The sequence below is a fragment of the Furipterus horrens genome, unplaced genomic scaffold, assembly GCF_987537825.1.
Source record: "Furipterus horrens unplaced genomic scaffold, mFurHor1.1.pri manual_scaffold_7, whole genome shotgun sequence".
In the NCBI taxonomy this organism is placed as follows: Eukaryota; Metazoa; Chordata; class Mammalia; order Chiroptera; family Furipteridae; genus Furipterus; species Furipterus horrens.
The window spans coordinates 38,217,579-38,237,014 of NW_028327177.1; the positions used below are offsets into that span (position 1 = coordinate 38,217,579).

The 19,436-nt window shown below is 35.5% G+C and overlaps 1 protein-coding gene across 1 annotated transcript in view; it reads left to right on the forward strand.

Annotated features, from left to right (window-relative positions):
- The window catches only part of CPA6 (carboxypeptidase A6), an 85,993-nt gene that overhangs the window by 30,175 nt on the left and 36,382 nt on the right, over positions 1–19,436 (forward strand). The gene's annotated exons all lie outside the window — the stretch shown is intronic.

A 19,436-nucleotide genomic window follows, 5' to 3' on the forward strand; every position in this document is an offset into this window, starting at 1 on the left:
CATTAAGGATACAAAAGATATTTTACATTTTTAGTTCTATTTCACTGTGTTTTATGGAGAAATTATGTGCCCTAGTGAGGTCTGTGATTTTGAGGACTCTCCTAGTCTGGGAAAATATCCCTCACAAATGTCAAGAATGTACTAAACTTGTAAAATCTGCCTCTGCCACTACCAAACCCATAAAAGTAACCTTAATTTTATAAATATATGTAATAATAAATTTTTCAAACTATTCCCACTCAGTGTATTGAGCAATTCATATTCTTTAAAATACCATTTTGCCCTAGTAGGACAAATGCAAAAGCTAATATGAAATTAACTCTATTACCTTGTATTAAATATCCATTGTATACATACATCATATTGTCTGCTGTCTCAAGTTTGAAAAAGAGGAAAAAACTGGTAAAGTACAGAACACTAATGGCTTACAGACCATGGTCCTGTGTATTATTGAAGGACATAAGGAATTATCTCCCAAATATTTTACCTCACCCCCACCTGTGCAGCCTCTTCTTTACAATGCCTAAACTTTCTTTATATGTTCACAGTGTTATCAATCTTTTTTTGTACTACGGGCAGAGACTCTATTTATCTTGTTCATTGCCAAGTCCCCAGCACCCAGAACAACACCTGGCACTTAATAGATCTTCAAATATTTGTTAATGGACGGGAATAATGAGAATCCAATGGTAATGATGTGGAAAGATTTCTGAGAGATGACTTGTCAAATCATCTCATGCAATATGAACAATACCACCTGGATTTATGCAATGCACAATCTGTACAGCCATATACGGCAGCTCTATAACAACTAAATTTCCAAGGAAGAGGAAGACACAGTGTAACCACAGAAAAAGAAAGACGTACATACGGTGCCTGCCAGTTGATAGTGGTTGATTTTGGCACAATAGCAAGAAGCGCCAATTATGATCAGGTGCCATTTCACCGAAGATAAGTCAAGGAAAGGCCTTGCCCTTCTCCACCAGCCATCAGCAGGCATGCAGGCATGTTTAGCCATCTCTGAGCCCCTGCTGCCCTTCCCACACCTCTCTCACTCTCTGTTTATGACTGTTGCTTACCCCTCCACTTTATCACTTACATTTTCCATCTGAGTTAGGAATGGAAAAAAGAAGGCCTAAGGTCACTTGTCCCAGTGGCCTGGTGGAAGGAGTGGGGCTGCCAAAGTGTGACAGAGATGTGGTAGCAGTGACTGGAGTGGGTCATTACAGGCTTGTAAGAAATATTCTCATTTGCTTTAAAGCCCCCGTTTCCACTAATGGTGGTGTTGGAAGCAGAGGGAATAGGCAATTTAAAGATGTAAGTAACCTTAAACCTGTCAAGCACTGGAACATCATCTCTTACACACTAATTCAGTCCCTTGTTAAATCCTTAGTCTCCCAAAGAAGGCAGGGGGTGACTGGTCTTAGAGGGGCTCCAAACAGTACCCCTTCTACAGGTTTCCTCCCCTTCACCACACAGGTCCCATGACTAGCTCCCCAGCTCCCTCTGGGGACACCAGGGTACCTGTGGGTTCTCTGCCTCCCATGAGACTCTAGGATGATATGTCTATCCCTCTCTTAGCTAACACATGCCACTCTTCTGATTCTCCACTCCTGTGTTTGCCCCTTACTGGCATACAGGAACACATGAGGGAATGTCCCCTCAGACACATGGTAAACAGGACAGAGGTCCTCTTTCCTTATATTTTTTACTCCAATCTGTCAGTGGTCTTTACCATCTCCTGCTTTCCCTGAAGTTCCAACCCCACGAAGAGAGTGTAGTGTCAGACACCTAAAGATTGGCTTCCTACCTTTGCTTTTTCTCTTTCTTGGGTGCTTTTCCCCAAAATCAACAGCTTAAAAAAAAAGATAACTCCTCTGGGTCAGCAATCCAGGCCCAGGTAGCCGGATGAGTCTTGCTCAGGATCCCTCACAAGGCTACAGAAGCTTCAGTCATCTAGAGGCTTGTGCGGGGGAGGATCTGCTTCTGAGCTCACTCACATGGCTGCTACTCACATGGCTGCTGGCAGTCCCAGGTCCTCCCTGGCTGTAAGCCAAAGACATCAGTTCCCTGTCACACGGGCCTCTCCATAGGGCAGCTCACAATACAGCATCTGTCTTCCCTCAGAACTTACAAGGGAGAGAGTAGGCCCAAGATGGAAACCACCATCCCTTTGTAACCTAATCTCAGAAGGGACATCCCATCACTTTTGCCATATTCTGTCCATTAGAAGTGAACCACTAGGTCCAGACCATATTCAAGGGGAGGGCATTACATAAGAGCTCAACTACTGGAGAAGTGAGAATCGTTGGAGACTAGCTGAGAGGCTGCTTGCTATACCTTGGTGGGACTTTCCCCATAGCCCCCACTATAGTGTTTAAATTCTTACTCAAATCTGAACTGAAAAAAAATGTATCAAGTACCCTGGGATTCTGATAGAACAGCAGATTGCATAGAGGTTATGCACACACATTTAATAAAGAGCCTTGGGCTGGAATGCCAGCTCTGCCATTTACTAGCTGTGGATGGTGAGCAAGTAACTTAACTTCTCTGATCCTCAGTAAAAAATAATATGTGACACATTGTGTTACTGGGATGAGTAAATGATATAATGCATGTAAAAGTCTTAAGTGCTTGGCATATAATGAGTACTTCAGAAATGTTTAGTAGTAGTATCTGCAATTTGGTATTTTTAAATAATCATCATAAAGAGGATTAGAAAATCATCAAGGATATGAAAGAACTCAACAACACCATCAACCAGCAGCATCTAAACAACATTTATAGATCACACCACCCAATAACAACAGAATGCATTCTTTTCAAGTGCCTATGGAACATATTAAGGTATACCATATCCTGGGTGAAAAAACAGACCTTCACAGTTTAAAAGAATTAAAGTTATACAGACTGTGTTCTCTGACCACAGTGAAATCAGTCTAGACCTTGATAGCAGAAAGATAACAGGAAAACCTCCAGACACTTGGAAATTAGCATACTTCAAAATAATCCATGGGTCAAAGACAAAAATCTCAAGGAAAAATTTTTAAATACACTGAACTAAATGAAAATGAAAATACAACATACCAAAATTGTCAGGACACAGTTAAAGCAATGCTGAGAGAAAAAATTTATAGCATAAAATATATACATTTAAAAAGAGGGAAAATCTCAAAACAATAATCTAAGCTCCCACCTCAAGAATCTACAAAAAGAATAGAAAATAAAACCAAAGAAAGTAGAAGTAATTAATTGATAAGAGCAGAACTCAATGAAATTGAAAACAAAATCAAAGAAAAATCAGTGCAATAAAGAGATGGCTCTCGAAAATGTCAGTGAAAATAACAAAACTCCAGCAAGAAAGACAAAGGAAAAAAAAAGATAAAATTACCAGTACAGTGTATTAGAAATTAAATAGACCATGCTGATATCAAAAGGATAATAGGACAAGACTATGAATAACTCTACACATATATAAATCTTACAACTCAGACAAAATGGATCAATAAATTGAAAAACACAAACCACCACAACTCATTCATTATGAAACAGATAATTGGAATATTGCTATTACTATCAAGGACACCGAAATCATGATTTTAAAATTTAAAAAAAAGGAAAAGATAAAAAGAAATCTCTAGACCCAGATGGTTTTACTGAAGAATTCAATCAAATGTTCAAACAAAACTCACAACAATTCTCCACAATTTCTTTTAGAAAATAGAAGAAAAGAAAACTTTCAATTCATTTTACGAAGCTAGTAATTGCTCTGATATCAAAATCAGACAGACAGTAAAACAAAACACAAACAAAACCTAGAGATTAATATCTTCCATGAAAATCGATTCAGAGAAAGTAGATTCAGAGATCCTTAACAAAATACTAGCAAATAGAATTTAACAATCTATGAAAATAATTATGTACCATGTCCAACTGTGGTTTATTTCAGGGATGCAAGCCTGGTTTGGTATTTGAAAGTTAATCACTGTAATCTACCATAGTAACAGGCTAAAGAAGAAAGAAAAATCATATAATCTTATAAACTGATACAGAAAAAGCTTTGACAAAATTCAACACATATATAATAAAATATTTTAAAATAGGAATAGAAGGAAACTTCCTCAACTTTACAAAGAACCTCTACAAAAATCCTACAACAAACATTTATATTTAATGCTAAATGACTAAATGCTTCCCCACAACGTGAGGAACATGGTAGGGAAGTCCACTCTTTTGCTCTGGTACTGTGGGCTTTATTAGTCATTTTGAAAATTGCTCAAATGAATTCATCATCTCCACATGTAGCTGCTGGTTTTTAGGTCTTTTTTAAATGCAAAATGCACAATAAAATTTTGGGCTTTTATCTTTTTTTTTTTTTTTTTTCCCTTTTTGCCCTGGCCAGGTGGTTCAGTTTGTTGGAATACCATCCTGTACATCAAAAGGCTAGGGATTGTGGATTTGATTCTCAGTCACGACACATACCTAGGTTGCAGGATGGATCCCTGGTCAGGCTGCATACAGGAGAAAACTGATGTTTCTCTCTCCCTTCCTTTCTCTCTAATGGGGTGAGGATTTAATTTTTTTTTTAAATCCTTTGGGCTTTTGTCTTTTAAGTTAAAAATCATTTAATTATATTGAAAAATATAGAGCCATCCCTTTTGATTTCAATACTTGCCACCTCTCTTCTTTCCTAGTATTCATATTGTTACAGAACAGCAGCTGGGGTCCTGCTGCCTGCTGCCACCCTCTAGGCAAAATTCAAGAGACAAAGGTTTGGTGATAAAGGAAAGGAGTCTTTATTCAAAAGCAGTCAATTTAAACCTATCAAGTCACAGCTTTTAATCTCTTCAGCCTACCAGTAAAGGCTAAACTCTGACACCTGAGTTATGTTACCCTTGTTTTCAGTTATTTCATTTCTATAGGGTTACTTTACAAACTAAAACAACCTAAGATACAAAAGCTACATAATTTTGGAAGAACAGCAGGCTTCTGCCTCAGAAGTTGTCCCCTCTAGAACACCCAAAGAAAAAAAACCCTGCCACCCTCTGCAGACCAGCCCGACCCTAGGTGGTGCCTGGAGTTCCTTCCCATCCAAAATACCATCCATTGGGAAATGCAGGCATCTGCAGCACAATCATCCAGGCATCCTCAAGTAAGAGAGAGAGCCCAAGAGCCCAAGCCTGAGCCAGCCAGAGAGCTAGCTAGCTAGCCCTCTTTTAATTCAAATCTTCTAGCCCATAATTTCATGCACTTTGGAGACATTCAGCTTCTCAGCCAACCCTGCCCTAGACTGTTTACCATTGCCTCCTCCTACGGCCCCTCCCTACTCTTCCCCAGTAATCTGATCTTTATCAATATCATGAAATTTTATATCTTATAAGCAAAATAAACAAATGGAGGTATGCTTAGATTGCAAAATCTTTCTCTTGTTCAGTGCTTGTTTATACCAGTTTAGCAGAACCATTGCTAATTATAGTACTATGAGGGTTTGGGGGGGGGGGGCTGGGGGAGCAGACATGGTAGACTTACTAATGAAATGTGTACTACAGATGCCCCTTCACCACGAAACCAAAGGAGCTTTAAGAAACACTACTTTTTGGCGATAAAGTTTCCTTAAATTTATCATGGGCTGAGAGATGATACAGGCACAAAATTCATCAAAGAGATAATTATACAGATCTTGGAGGTTATCTTTGTGCAGAAGCAAACTGATACTATTTACCAGAATAGGGACTTAAATCTGAGGGCAAACAGAGAGCAGGGAAGAGAAAATAGACAACAAGTAGATACTTAGGAAAGGGGACACTCAGAAAGCTTTAAAGTAATGGACTTAAAAGTTCAAATATAAAGCAAACAAAACTACCCAGTTAAAAAACAGGTTAAAGACAATTGAATAGTTCCTTAAAAAGTTAAACATAGAGTTACTATGTGACCCAAAAATTTCACTCCTGTGTATATAACCAAGAAAAATAAAAACATATATCCACCTAGAAACTTGTATATATACTGTATCCATACAATTGGATATTATTCAGCCATAAACGAAATGGAGTACAATACAATTTACAACATAAATGAACCTTGAAGACATACTTAAATAAGCCAGACACAAAAGACCACCTAGTGTATGATTCCATTTATAAGAAATGTCCAGAATAGGCAAATCCATAGAAACAGGAAGTAGATTAGTAGTTGCCAGGAAGTGAAGGAGAAGGATAATTGGGAGTGACTAATAACAGGTATGCTGTTTCTTTTGGGGGTGATGGAAAAGTTCTAGAGTTAGATAGTAATCATAATTGCACATTATGAATATACTAAAAATCACTCAACTATCCACTTTAAAATGGTGGATTTTGCGTTACATTAATTACATCTCAATAAAGAAGAGATGAAGTGCTGATACATGCTACAACATTGATAAACTTTAAATTCACTGTTAAGTGAAAGAGGCCAATCACAAAAGACCACATATTACATGATTCCATTTATATGCAATGTTCCAAAATAGATGAATTTATAAAGACAGAAGTAGATCAGCTGTTGCCTGAGGAGTTGAGGGAGTTGGAGTATTGATACTTAAAATATTTGAGTCTTCTTTTTGGATTATGAAAATATTTTTAAATTATGTAAGGGTGATAGTTATACAACTCTAAGTATATTTTTAAAACACTGGATTGTACACTTTATAAGGGTGACCTATAAGATATGTAAATTATTTTCCAATAAAGCTGTTGTTTTTAGAATTAAATAGGGCTTCCCTAGAAGATATTTATATTGACCAGTCCAACAATTTCTTAGTGAGCACTACATTTTCAGTGCTCTGCTAGCATTATGAGTCAGCATGAGCATAATTCATGGTCTCTGCACTCAAGTAGTCTACATTCTATTTAAGAAGAAATATTTATGTGCAGGAAACAATAATAAGCAACATAAAACAGTATATCTTTGGGGGTTAAATTGTACTGACTATAGTAGCTGAAGGAATTCAAGAATCAGAGAAACCCACGAGGTTTTGGAAGAAGACAAGGTCTCAGGAAGATTTGTGGAGGAGGTGAGTCTTGTTAGGCCTTGATTGAGAAATAAGAACTTGATCAGGGAGATAAAAGTATGTTCCAAAAATAGAGAAAAGACTAGTGTTGAGAACATGGTATATGTGTGGTTGTAGATTTGTGAAACAAAGCCTGATGTCTGTATGAGTAGATTTTAATTCAGTATAAGACTGACTGAAAAGTTACACTGAGCTTTGAAAGACAGAGTTTGGTCCAATAAAGTAAAATAAAATTCAAAAACACTGATATACAGTAAAAAGCATATGTCATTGTCAGAGAGTTTAAAGATGAAAGGCGATGATATATGGATAAGTCCATGTAAGAAAGAGTCCGGAGTGAATCCATACACAGACAGGAAGAGTGGCTGTAGGAATGGAAAGTAAAGAAAGCATAGATATGGTCCAAAGGAAAAATTATTAATTCATTCATTTATTCTACTCAATGCTTATTGAGCACTTCTTTTCATGGGAAGGTAGCTTGCTAAGTCCTGTAATGATATAAGTACTGTACTGTAATGTACAAGACATGAACCCTTTCCAAAATTTATTTACAATTCTACTGGGGAGATGAGACACAAACACAAAAGGTGGCACCTATAAAGGAGGCCTTTAGGAATTGGTGATTGGCTTGATATGGGGATGAAAGTATAGAATCTGCCCAAGATGACAAGATGCCCAAGAGAGTGATGAATTCATTGAAATTGGGGAACATCAACTAAAGTGCCGACAGGTACATTAATTTAAAGGGAAGAACCTAACACAACACTACATTAAGCAGGTTAAATGATTAATTTTCTCAACAACTAATCACTAAGTGCCTACCATGTACCAGGCCAGGCATAATTAACATACTGGATAATGAGAAGGGAAAGGCAGGACCATCAAAAATTCTACTCTCCTGCAACTTTATTCTCTTGGGCCAAAAGAATGAACTACTCTCTGATGAGAGATTAAAGAAATTCAGTGAGCAACTAAAATGATTGAATATCTGATTCACAGGCTTAATTGGGCAGAAGACATCCAGGAATAAATATCAGTGATTTTTGCCCACCATTAAAAAAACTGTTTCTAAGTACTTTTCTTGTTTTATTACTTAATCTGATAAGAGGAAACAGGAAAGAATGAAAGAGTGTAACAGTTCACCATTGAAGTTTTGGCACAAGTTCAGACATAGTAATATAGACACACCCAATGGTCTGTCCAGAAAATATCCAGCATGTAATATGAAAAAGACATTTATTGAAGAAGATACAAAATACAGGAAACATTGTACACAGGACAATAATGCCTCAGTCCCCTTCCAAGTAGGCACCATGGGACCTCACACAGTTCTCCCAGTAACCATCAGCTGCCCCATCATATTCTCCTGAATCTCATTGAGGGCCTGAAATCTCTTCCCTTTCAAAGGTGATTTTAGTTTTGGGAAAAGCCAGAAGTCACAGGGTGACAAATCTGGGTTATAGTGGGGCTGAGTCACCTGGGTGATTTGATGTTTTGCAAAAAAACTCTGCACAAGATGTGATGCAGGAGCAGGCACTTTGTCGTGATGAAGCTGCCAATCACCAGTTGCCCATAGCTGTGGCCTTTTGAATCACCTGAATAGCTTCCACAGTGGAATATTCAAGCTTAATGCAAAATTTGATGACTTCTCAGTCATTTTGAATGCAACAGCCACACAGTTCATATGCTCATTCAAAGGCTTTTACCACCCCCACTGAATAGTACAGTGAAGTTGTCATGGTTCATGCATGCTCATTCCAGTCCACTCTCCTTTGCTGCCAGGTCACACCGATGTTGCACAAACCATTTTGATTATATTAACAATGGTTGGACTTTTATATAGGGTAGCCAAGTAATGTTTAGCCACAGCCCTTTTTTCTTTTTTTTAACCATGGAAAGGCTACTTAATTCTTTGTTTCCAATACATATGGAATAGTATTTGCTTCATATCTCAGGATCATCTCCAATTGAATGAGGCAATTTGGGGCCTTGTTCACTTCTGAGAGTTTGAAATTGTCAGTTTCCTGAATTGAATATCTCAAGCCATGGCTGGTACTAAATGGCCCAGAGTTATGTACAGCACTTAATTTTTGTCTCGAATAATTTTACATTGCTGGGGGAAACATGACAATAGTTGTTATTCATAGAATACTTAGAAAGTAACTCAGAAATACTTATTTGATTTCAAAGTGGGGAAGACATTTCCAAGCATAAAAGCAAAGGAGAAGTTATAAAGGAAATGAATGATAGCCCTGACTTAATAAAATATTTTAGAGTAGTCATTATTGATGTGAGAAACTGTCCACGACATGCTGCTATAGCCACCAAAATAAATAAATAAATAAAACCAGCATGGACATTATCATTTCAATGTTGTAAAATCTATATGACATACATATACATGAGAAATACATTAAATGCTAAAAGGATTGTGGGTGATTTTATTTTCTTGTTTATGTTTCTTTTTCAATTTTCCAATTTTTTATATTAAATAGAACTAAATGTGATTATTTTAAAACAAGAATATTTAACCCAGCCAAAACTGAATACATTTTATTCTCAAACTACATTCATTTATGCTTGAGACATCTATTCCTACAGGTATTTTAGAATCAGTGGTTGTATGCTATTTAATTCATTAGTAGACCACAAATAAAGCAAGGGATTGTGAGAATATGATCCACAGGAGAATTGGGACAGTAATGTTCAGAAATGGAAAGTTCTTCCCAACTTTGAAGTATAATGTACAAGTGGATCTAATTTGATCTTGTTACAGAAAGGTAGCACCTCAAAAAAAAAAAAAAAAAAAAAAAAGAGTAAGAAAGAAACAAAAAAAGAAAGGAAAGAGGAAAGGAAAGGAAAGGAAAGGAAAAAGAAGGAAGGGAAAAAAGAGGCAAGGAGAGGGAGAGGAGAAAGAGAAAACCTTGCTTCATTTCCCCGGTGAGCCACAGTATTCTTCTGCTCTTATATAGTGTGAAACCTCAGCCTTCCTGGCCCAGCCTGATTACACAGAAAAACCACCTCCGTTACATGACTCCGCCCATCTATACTGGGCTCCAGTGGTGGCCTGGTACCAAAATCTGGCATGTGATTCAGATGTATTCTGCAGATAATTCAATAGCCAAAAATAGAAATAAGAGACTTAAGGGAAGGCAGTTATTTTCTAAGAACCAGCTGATGACTGCGAGCTGGGTTAGTCTAATACTTGGAGGCTGTGGTGGGTGTGTAAAGGACGGAGCTCTCAGAAGACTTAGAGCTGTGGTTGTGGAAAAAGTCCTCCCACTTGGAAGTCTTCCCAGAAAGGGGAGGTGCTTACTCCCACAATCTGAGAGCTTCCCAAGGAATACTCCTTTTGGATAACCATCTTTTTCAGTCTTATACGTCTTGGTGATTATTAAAGCTAAAAATATAACAAACTCAAAAAGTATAAAACTCAATTGAAGTTTTGTTAAGAAATGTATCACTAAAAAGAAAATAAACCTTTTAAAGAAGAGAATTTAAGTTGTGTGTATAAAACACGCCAAAAGACAGGGAATAAATTATTGAGTTACTAAGCCCAAATCAAACATTTAATGAGTTCGGTTAAGTAAGCAATTAAGTCTTTGTTCTTAACCATGTCATAAAAAAACAGTTTATCATATAAAAATGAGCTATGTTTTTTGAAATGTCTGACTTTTTCACTAACATTCCAAGTAATTATAATATTTTAATTTTTTCTACCAGCCTTTTAGTACCTTTAACTCCACATATTCTCCCATCCTTTCCCCCACTCCCCAGTCTTTGCTTTAATATTCTGCATCCATCAACCTAGTTTCTTCTCCCTCTTTAGTTAATTTATAATGTTTTGTACATAGCAAGGTCTATATTAATGTTTGTTCAATTTAATTAGATTGAAATTCATTTCATCCCTTGTACTCCACTATCCAATATTTGAGAATGTTCCAAGCACTGTTTATACAGGCAGGCCTCAATTTTTCTGCACAGTAGTGCAGAACTGTGAAAGTGACCATGCCACCTGAAGCCATCAAACTCTTATCTTAATAATCAATGGGAGGGGAGGGGGATGTTGGAAGGGGGGAGCAAAGGGGAAAATGGAACTATTGTGAAAATATAATCAATAAAATATACCTTAAAGAAAAAAATAATCAATGAGGAAAGTTACGTTCATTCTATTACCTTTATGTATTTTTGTCAAAAGATTAAAAACTCTCTTACTCCATTATAAATATGTAGGGAAATGACCAAAAACTAGTAAACCTGATCTTTATTATGCTGCAATTTAAAACATTAGAAATATTAACAATTAAAATGACCTATATCTTTGTAAAAAAAAAAAGAAAACTATGACAGGTAGTTAAATAGTGCTTGTCTTCTCATTATATGACTTACAACATGAAGGGAGCATCCTTTTTTATTGTTGATACTTTACAGATGCCCCTTGGATCAGCTTGCAATGTTTTTTTCCTTTGCCCTTTCAACATCATAAAATATCTATGTGTTTCTTTAATGTGAAATGTTGACAGCATCATTTCTTCTAGAACATCTTCCTCCTTTTCATCACAACCACAATTCTCATTTATGATGTAAATTTGTTTAAATAAGTTCCTGTGGCTGTATACTGAGAAGTGAATGTTGGCAGTGCCAACATGAGATATCACCTCACACCTGTCAGGTGTGTGTCACACCTGGTGACACAAAATATTTCATATATTTATTTGTATCTCTTATTAACAAATACAGATTAATAAATACAAATTTTTAATTATCACCTGCCCTGTTATATCACTCATCTCTAGGTGGTTCTAAGTATAAGTTAAGTATAAAAACAGCTAGAGTGTAGATGGCCAATAGACATATAAAAAGATATTCAACATCACTAATCATCAGAGAAATACAAATAAAAACCACAATGAGATATCACCTCACACCTGTCAGAATGGCATTCATACTAAATCAACAAACAACAAATGTTTGTGAGGATGTGTAGAAAAAGGGACCCTCCTGCACTGTTGATGGGATTTTAAATTGGTGCAACCACTATGGAAAACAGTATGGAGGTTCTTCAAAAAGTTAAAAATAAAACAACCTTATGACCCAGCAATTCCACTTCCAGGTAGTTATCAAAAAAACAAACAAACAAAAAAAAAACCCAGAACACTAATTCAAAAATATACATGCATCCCTATGTTCATTGCAGCATTATTTACAATAGCCAAGACAAAGGAGCAATCTAAGTGTCCATCAGTAGATGACTGGATAAAGAAGATGTGGTACTTATATACAATAAAATATTACTCGGCCATAAAATAAAATAAAATCTTACTATTTGTGACAACATGTATGAACCTAGATGGTATTATGCTAAGTGAAATAAGTCAGAGAAAGACAAATACCATATGATTTCATTTACATGTGGAAAATAAAGAACAAAATAAATGAACAAACAAAACAGAAAGAAACAAATAGATATAGAGAATAAACTGATGGTTGCCAGCTGGAGAGGTTTGGGAGGCTGAATGGAAAAGGTGAAAGGATTAAGAAGTACAAATTGGCAGTAACAAAATAGTCACGGGGATGTATTATAAGTACATTATAGAGAAAATAGTCAATAATATTGTAATAACTATGTATGGTACCAGGTGAATATTAGACTTATCAGTATGATCACCTTATAAATTATATAAATGTCTAATCACTATGCTTCTACACCTGCAACTAATATAATATTTGATGTCAATCATAGTTGAAATTTTTAAAACATTTTAAACTAGAATTTATAAGAGTAGCATATGATTTTTCTAATTCTCCATCTTTTATTCACAGAGCCTCTTGCTCACTTTGCTTTCAAACTATTATTTAGTTACCACCTTGTATTTAACAAGCTTCTCATAGCATGATGTCAAATACCTTTACAGATTAAGTTCCCTTTTAAAAATTCCTCTGGAAACTCTCCTGCTGTAATTAATTCTCTTAGTATTAAACTTTAAATACCTCTTTTGTGTCAAGATGCACTCACTTAGGTGCTACAACTTTTTTCCATCCTAAATAATTTTATTCCACTCCAGTCCAGGTGAAGATATTCTTCAACTTGACTGGTGACTATGACTTTTTCCTTTGGCTTCAATTGGAACGTGCCTACTTCTCCCAATATGCCCTCCACTTACTGTGCGGTTATTATTTTCAGGTCCTCCATAATGACTCTAGAGGGGAAAAAAATAATGGAAAATTTTAAAACTAATTTTAAAAGGCCAGTAACACTGATCCTCAAAAAAAAGAAAAAATACCCCAACATTTCAGGCTATTATGGGGCTCTAAAGAAACAACATCCAACCAAATAAATCATAACCTAATACCAAACATATAATTTTCCTAGCAGAAGATAATATTCAAAGTTTCTTTGATATCTTTTATTTTAAAACAAAAATCCATTTCAGTGAAGTATTTTTAAATAAATGGATGAAGGTGAGTGTAGTACCTAGAGACTGCCACACTGAGGCGTGTGGTGCATTGTTTTGTGACTGGCTTTCAGATCACGACTTACCTACATCTTCCTTATCAGTAATAATAGTAGTCAAGAAATTAAACTTGTAAAGCCCAGATGGAATTTAATTAGTAAGCATCTCCTTTTCTGTGTGCATAGATGGTGTGAATGGATAGCTAAAAAGAATCCTACATATTAGAAGGAAAACACACCCCTTTATGGTTAACATATGTTAGAATGATAGGAAATAGAAAGTCACATAGTCAACTTTATTCTAGATACTCTGCCTAAACCATAAAAGAGAAATGATCTATGTCCTATTACTTAAAGCATTCAAGCAAGGAGGTCTCTCAATCACCCTACTCAGTGCTGAATAGTCATCATAGTATAATCACTCTCACTTTGACCAGAAGAATGGGTACAGTTTCTAGAGTTACAAAAATCACAAATATGGCATGTGCAATACACTGACACCATTTATTTGCCAGAGGAAAAACACATTTTGGCAAGTCTTGGAAATCAAGTCCACTTAAGAATAGAATACTAGAAAACAGCTTTCTTACTTAATATATTATTCTAATAATCTAATAAACACATACAGAATCCATACCCAATAAGTAGAGAATACATATTCCTTTTAAGCATAATTGGAATATTTGTAAAACTTAACTCTGTACTAGTCCACAAAGCAAGGTTTAAGAAATACCAAAGAATCTGTATCACATAGACCATATTCTTTGGTTATAATGCAGTTGTTAAAAATTATTTATAAAATATGACTTTAAAAAGAATATTTACATGTTTTAACATATAAAATATTTGTAAATAACTCATGGTTTAAAGAAATCAAGAAAAAATAATATTAACAACTAAATGAAAACAATTATTATGTATCAAAACACCTAGAATATAGCTAATATAGTACTGAAGGGGAATGTATAGTTTTAAAAAAATACACTAGAAAAAAATTAGATCTCCAAATTAATGAGCCTAGCTTTCAAGTAAAAAAAATTAGAAAAAAAGAGTCAACAAAAGAAAACAAAAAAAAATCAATGAAAAAGAAAGCAAAGGATATATATCTTCCCTATTGAATCTTTGTTTTATATTTAATTAATTTCTGCTCTAAGCCTAGATGGTTTACTCCCCAAATAATAATAGAGTGACATAATCCTTAAACTGAAACCAGACAAGGACAAAATAAGAAAGAGAATTATAGGCCTATCTCACTCAGGAATATAGATGTAATTATTAGCAACCTGAACCCAACCAATGCAATAAGAATACATATTATAACCAAGTGAACTTATACCAAGAATAGAGGGATGATTAAACAATAGAAAATTACTTATTGAAGTTTATCATAGCAACAAATATATGATGTTAATATATAAAGAAAGATTATTTGCTAAAATTCAATATCTGTTAATGACAAAAATATAAACAACAACCTAGGATAGGGCAAAACATCTTTAATGTGCTCAACCTTGACTTTAAAATTAATGTAAAGAAGGAAGGGTAAAAAATAGCCAAGACAAGTCTGAAGTGGAACAACATGGGAGGACACATCTACCAGACTCAACAAAATCTATATAAACCATAGTGTGGCTTGGTTTTATATCACCAAAGTGCATTAAGGCAATTCCTTAAATGAAAACTTGATGTTTGGCAGAGAACATGCTAACTCACTAAGGAAAAGACAAACCATCCAAATGAATACAGTGGCACAATTGGTCTTCTATAATGAAAAAATAACTATTTAATAAATTCCAACCTCACATTATGTAAAAAATCATTTCTAGGAGGTTTAAGGACTATATTTGAAAAACAAACTTGAAAACAACTTTTTGGAGAAAATATAGGATATCTTTATGATCGTAAGCAAAGATAGGTTCCCAAAGAAAACATACAGTAGTCCCTCTCTATATTGCAGTTCACTTATTGCGGCCTCACTGTATCGCGGGGTTTTTTTAAATATTATATTTAATTATTTATCATGGATTTTTCACTATATAGCGGGGTTTTGTGGTACAGTATACATATGTTGTTAAAGTTACATAGGTTTGAGAGTGTAGAATATGTTTAAGAATATAAGTAGTGTTTATAAAAGTGTGGAAAAGGTTAATAAGGGACTGGGAATGGTTTATAAGTGTGTGGGAATGGTTTATAAAGCCTTAAAATATATATACTAAAATAAATGTAAGGTTCCTACTTCATGGATTTTCACCTATCACGGGGGGGTCTAGAATGAATACTGTACATTAAATGGTGAAAATAATCTTTGTACAAGGACATGATGAAAATAGGAAACAATATGTTTCAAGAAAGGAAGATGTTCATGATACACATAACCAATGGATTAATAGAATATAAGAATTAAGAAAAGTTTAATAGAAAAATGAATAAAAGTATGTGTGAGCAATTTATATTCAGAATAGTGTATTATTATATAAAAGGCTATTTAATATAATTTCTAATCAGGGAAATATGAATTAAACAACAGAACAATTTCATACCCTTAATTTTTTTTTTAATTAAGAGTTTAACAATATCAAGGGTTGGTAAGATTGTAGAGCAATGGGAACTCTAATTCACTGCACATGAGAGTATTTAGAGAGAAAATGACAATATTTAGTAAAGTGGAAGGCATGTAAACCTATGATTCAACAAATCCAGTCCTACATATATAACATCAAAAACTCTCACATGTCTTGGAGAAATGTGCAAAAATGTTCGTTGCAATACTGTAACAATGAAATATCAGAAGCAGCCTAACTGTTCATCAACAAATTGTTTATTTACCTATAATAGAATACTGTATAGTTAAATTAAATAAATCACCAGTTTAGTGTCAGAAATATATTGGGGAGAACAGCAGACTGAAGACTGACACACCTTGATGCATGAAATCTCAAAGCATACACATATATATTGTTTATGAATCTATATATGCATATGTGTAGCAAAACAAAATCATGCATGGGAAAAATAATATCAAATTTAGGACAGTGGTTACCTTGGTGGAGGGGAGGAAAATGGAATCATAGCGTTATTAAAAGGAAGCTTTAGTTTTATATACAATTTCTCAAAAGATTTGATAAATATGGAAAGATGTGGTTGGAGGGCAGATAGATATTATATTCTCCTCTGTACTTCCTGTATTTACTTAAAATATATTGTAATTTTTAAAAAGGAAGTTACCAATATTCTTTTACATATAAAAGTATGGTGGTCACTTGCATTGAAGGAGAAGAAGGCAGGATAAGAGAACATTCTCATGAAAATCTCTAGCATAGTCTGATGGTTAGGTGCTAACATGACCTGTAATCCATGCTTGGAAAAGGTGAGACTTCCCCAGCTTAGACTGGGACAAATGAGCCAACATTCTAGTGTTATTCGAATATGTTACCATGCCTTTTCCCTACCCCTTTCTTTTCTGCCTTGTTGCCCCAGCTACCTTTTCTTCCATCTCTTCTTTCTCTCTAGAGTGGCATAGAAAGCCACTTAAGGAAGGAATGTCACTAACCATAAAGCTCTGTCACTGCCATCTCTAACATGAGATTTCCTGCAAGCACTGGGGAATCCTCATTTATTAGAGAAAAACAAAATTCCTAGGTATGTACAATTGACTGTATATCAGAGATATTTCTCTAGTTTAGAAAATTAAACAATTAATGGAAATTCAAACATATATGAAAGTTCTACCAAAGCTATTTGGCCAAAAAATTATTAAAGAGCCTTCAATAAAGGAGAAAAGGAGAAAATTACATTAACATTTATCAACTTGTGTTGACCCCATATTTATATTTAATAAAATTGTATTTACTAACTCTTATGTTCTTAAATATATCCCTATATTCTTATTATTCTCTCTAGTATAGTGATAGTTTCTAATAATAACTTGTATTATTGGATTGCTCTCTATGAAAAGAATTCTCACCATATAAATACAGAATGCTACTTATGATAGATTCAGAAATTCTACTTAAGTGTAAAGGAAGATTGAAATTTTAAGCATTAAGTTTTCCAAGAAAGTATTTCCATAATATTTAAGAATTATTTTATTTTGAATTGCAATTCAAATGCATATAAAGTTAAAGATGATTCTCTTTCCTGTACATTGTCCCCCAGTCCCGCTTCCCAGGGGCAGCCATGTTATAAAATTCCTATGTGTTTTTCTAAGATACTTTATACATAAACATGCATCAAAAAGAACTTTTTGAAGATGGAGGCCTAGACACCCTGCGTCTCCCTCCACAACTAAGAAGGAATACAACTACATCAAAACTAGAGACAACCAGAAGTTCCAGAAAATTGAGCTGCATGGAAGTCCAACAAACAAAGATCTAAAGAAGAAATACTCATCCAGAAAGAAAGGAGGGGCGGAGCTGGGGCAAGGAAGCAGTGTGGCGATAGCAGCAGCAGCAGTGGCAGGCCAGTGGAAAGCCTGGTCACATGTTTTTTAAAGTCAGCAGGGACACGTGGGGAACGCTCCCATCACCAGACCAGACCGCGCAGCTCATAGTCCTAGAGCCAGGGAAAATAAAGCCTCACTGCTTTTGTGCAAACCAGTGGGAGTTGGGGCGGAGGAAGAAACTGCCAGTCTCTCAGCTGAGACTGCTTGTTTAAAGGGTTCCCATGGTCCTAGAAAATCCACAGAACCACCCACTCTGGGAACGATGATCAGTGCAACAAATAGAGATGCGCCAGTCCCATACAAAGTGGGAGAAGTGCCTGGAAAAGGGGTGAATGCTGAGCATTCAGACCCCTCCCCCAAACACAGCGCCACAACATGGTGAAACAGGTCACACTCTACTGATGAATACCTAAGGCTCCACCCCTTACAACATAACAGGTGTGACAGCTCTACCTAAGACACAGAGGCAAACAAACACAGAGCCTGTCAAGATGAGGAGACAGAGAAGTATGGCCCAAAATGGGAAACAAATCAAGGTTCCGGTGAGAGAACTTAGCGATGAGGAGATAGCCAACCTAACAGATGAGGAGATAGCCAACTTAAAAGATGCAGAATTCAAAACACTGGTGATAAAGATGCTCACAGGTTTGACAGATATGCTTAAGTATGGCAAATGCATAAGAGAAGAAGTGAAGGCTATGCTAAATGAAACAAAGGAAAATCCACATAAAACCAATGGTGAAGAGAAGGAAACTGGGGTTCAAATCAATGATTTGGAATATAAGGAATAAAAAAACAGTCAACCAGTACAGAATAAGGAAACAAGAATTGAAAAAAATGAGGAGAGGCTTAGGAACCTCTGTGACAAATTGAAAAAAATGAGGAGAGGCTTAGGAACCTCTGTAACAACTTTACACATACCAACATCTGGACCATAGGGGTGCCAGGAGGAGAAGAGGAAGAGCAAGAAATTGAAAACTTATGTGAGAAAATAATGAAGGGAAACTCCCCATATTTGGTGAAGGAAATAGATTTACAAGTCCAGGAAGCAAAGAGAGTCCCAAACAACCTAGACCCAAAAAGGACCACACCAAGACACATCATAATTAAAATGCCAAAGGTGAAAGATAAAGAGAGAATCTTAAAAGCAGGAAGAGAAAAGCAGAGAGTTACCTACAAAGGGGTGCCTATAAGACTCTCAGCTGCTTTCTCAAAAGAAACTTTGCAGGCAAGAACAGACTGGCAAGAAGTACTCAAGGTGATGAAAAGCAAGGACTTATGACCACGATTACTCTATCCAGCAAAGCTATCATTTAGAATGGAAGGGCAGATAAAGTGCTTCCCAGACAAGATAAAGCTAAAGGAGCTCATCATCACCAAGCTATTATTATATGAAATTTCAAGGGGACTTACTTAAGAAAAAGATCAAAATTATCAACATTAAAATGACAACAAAGTTACTACTATCAACAACTGAATCTAAAAAATAAAAA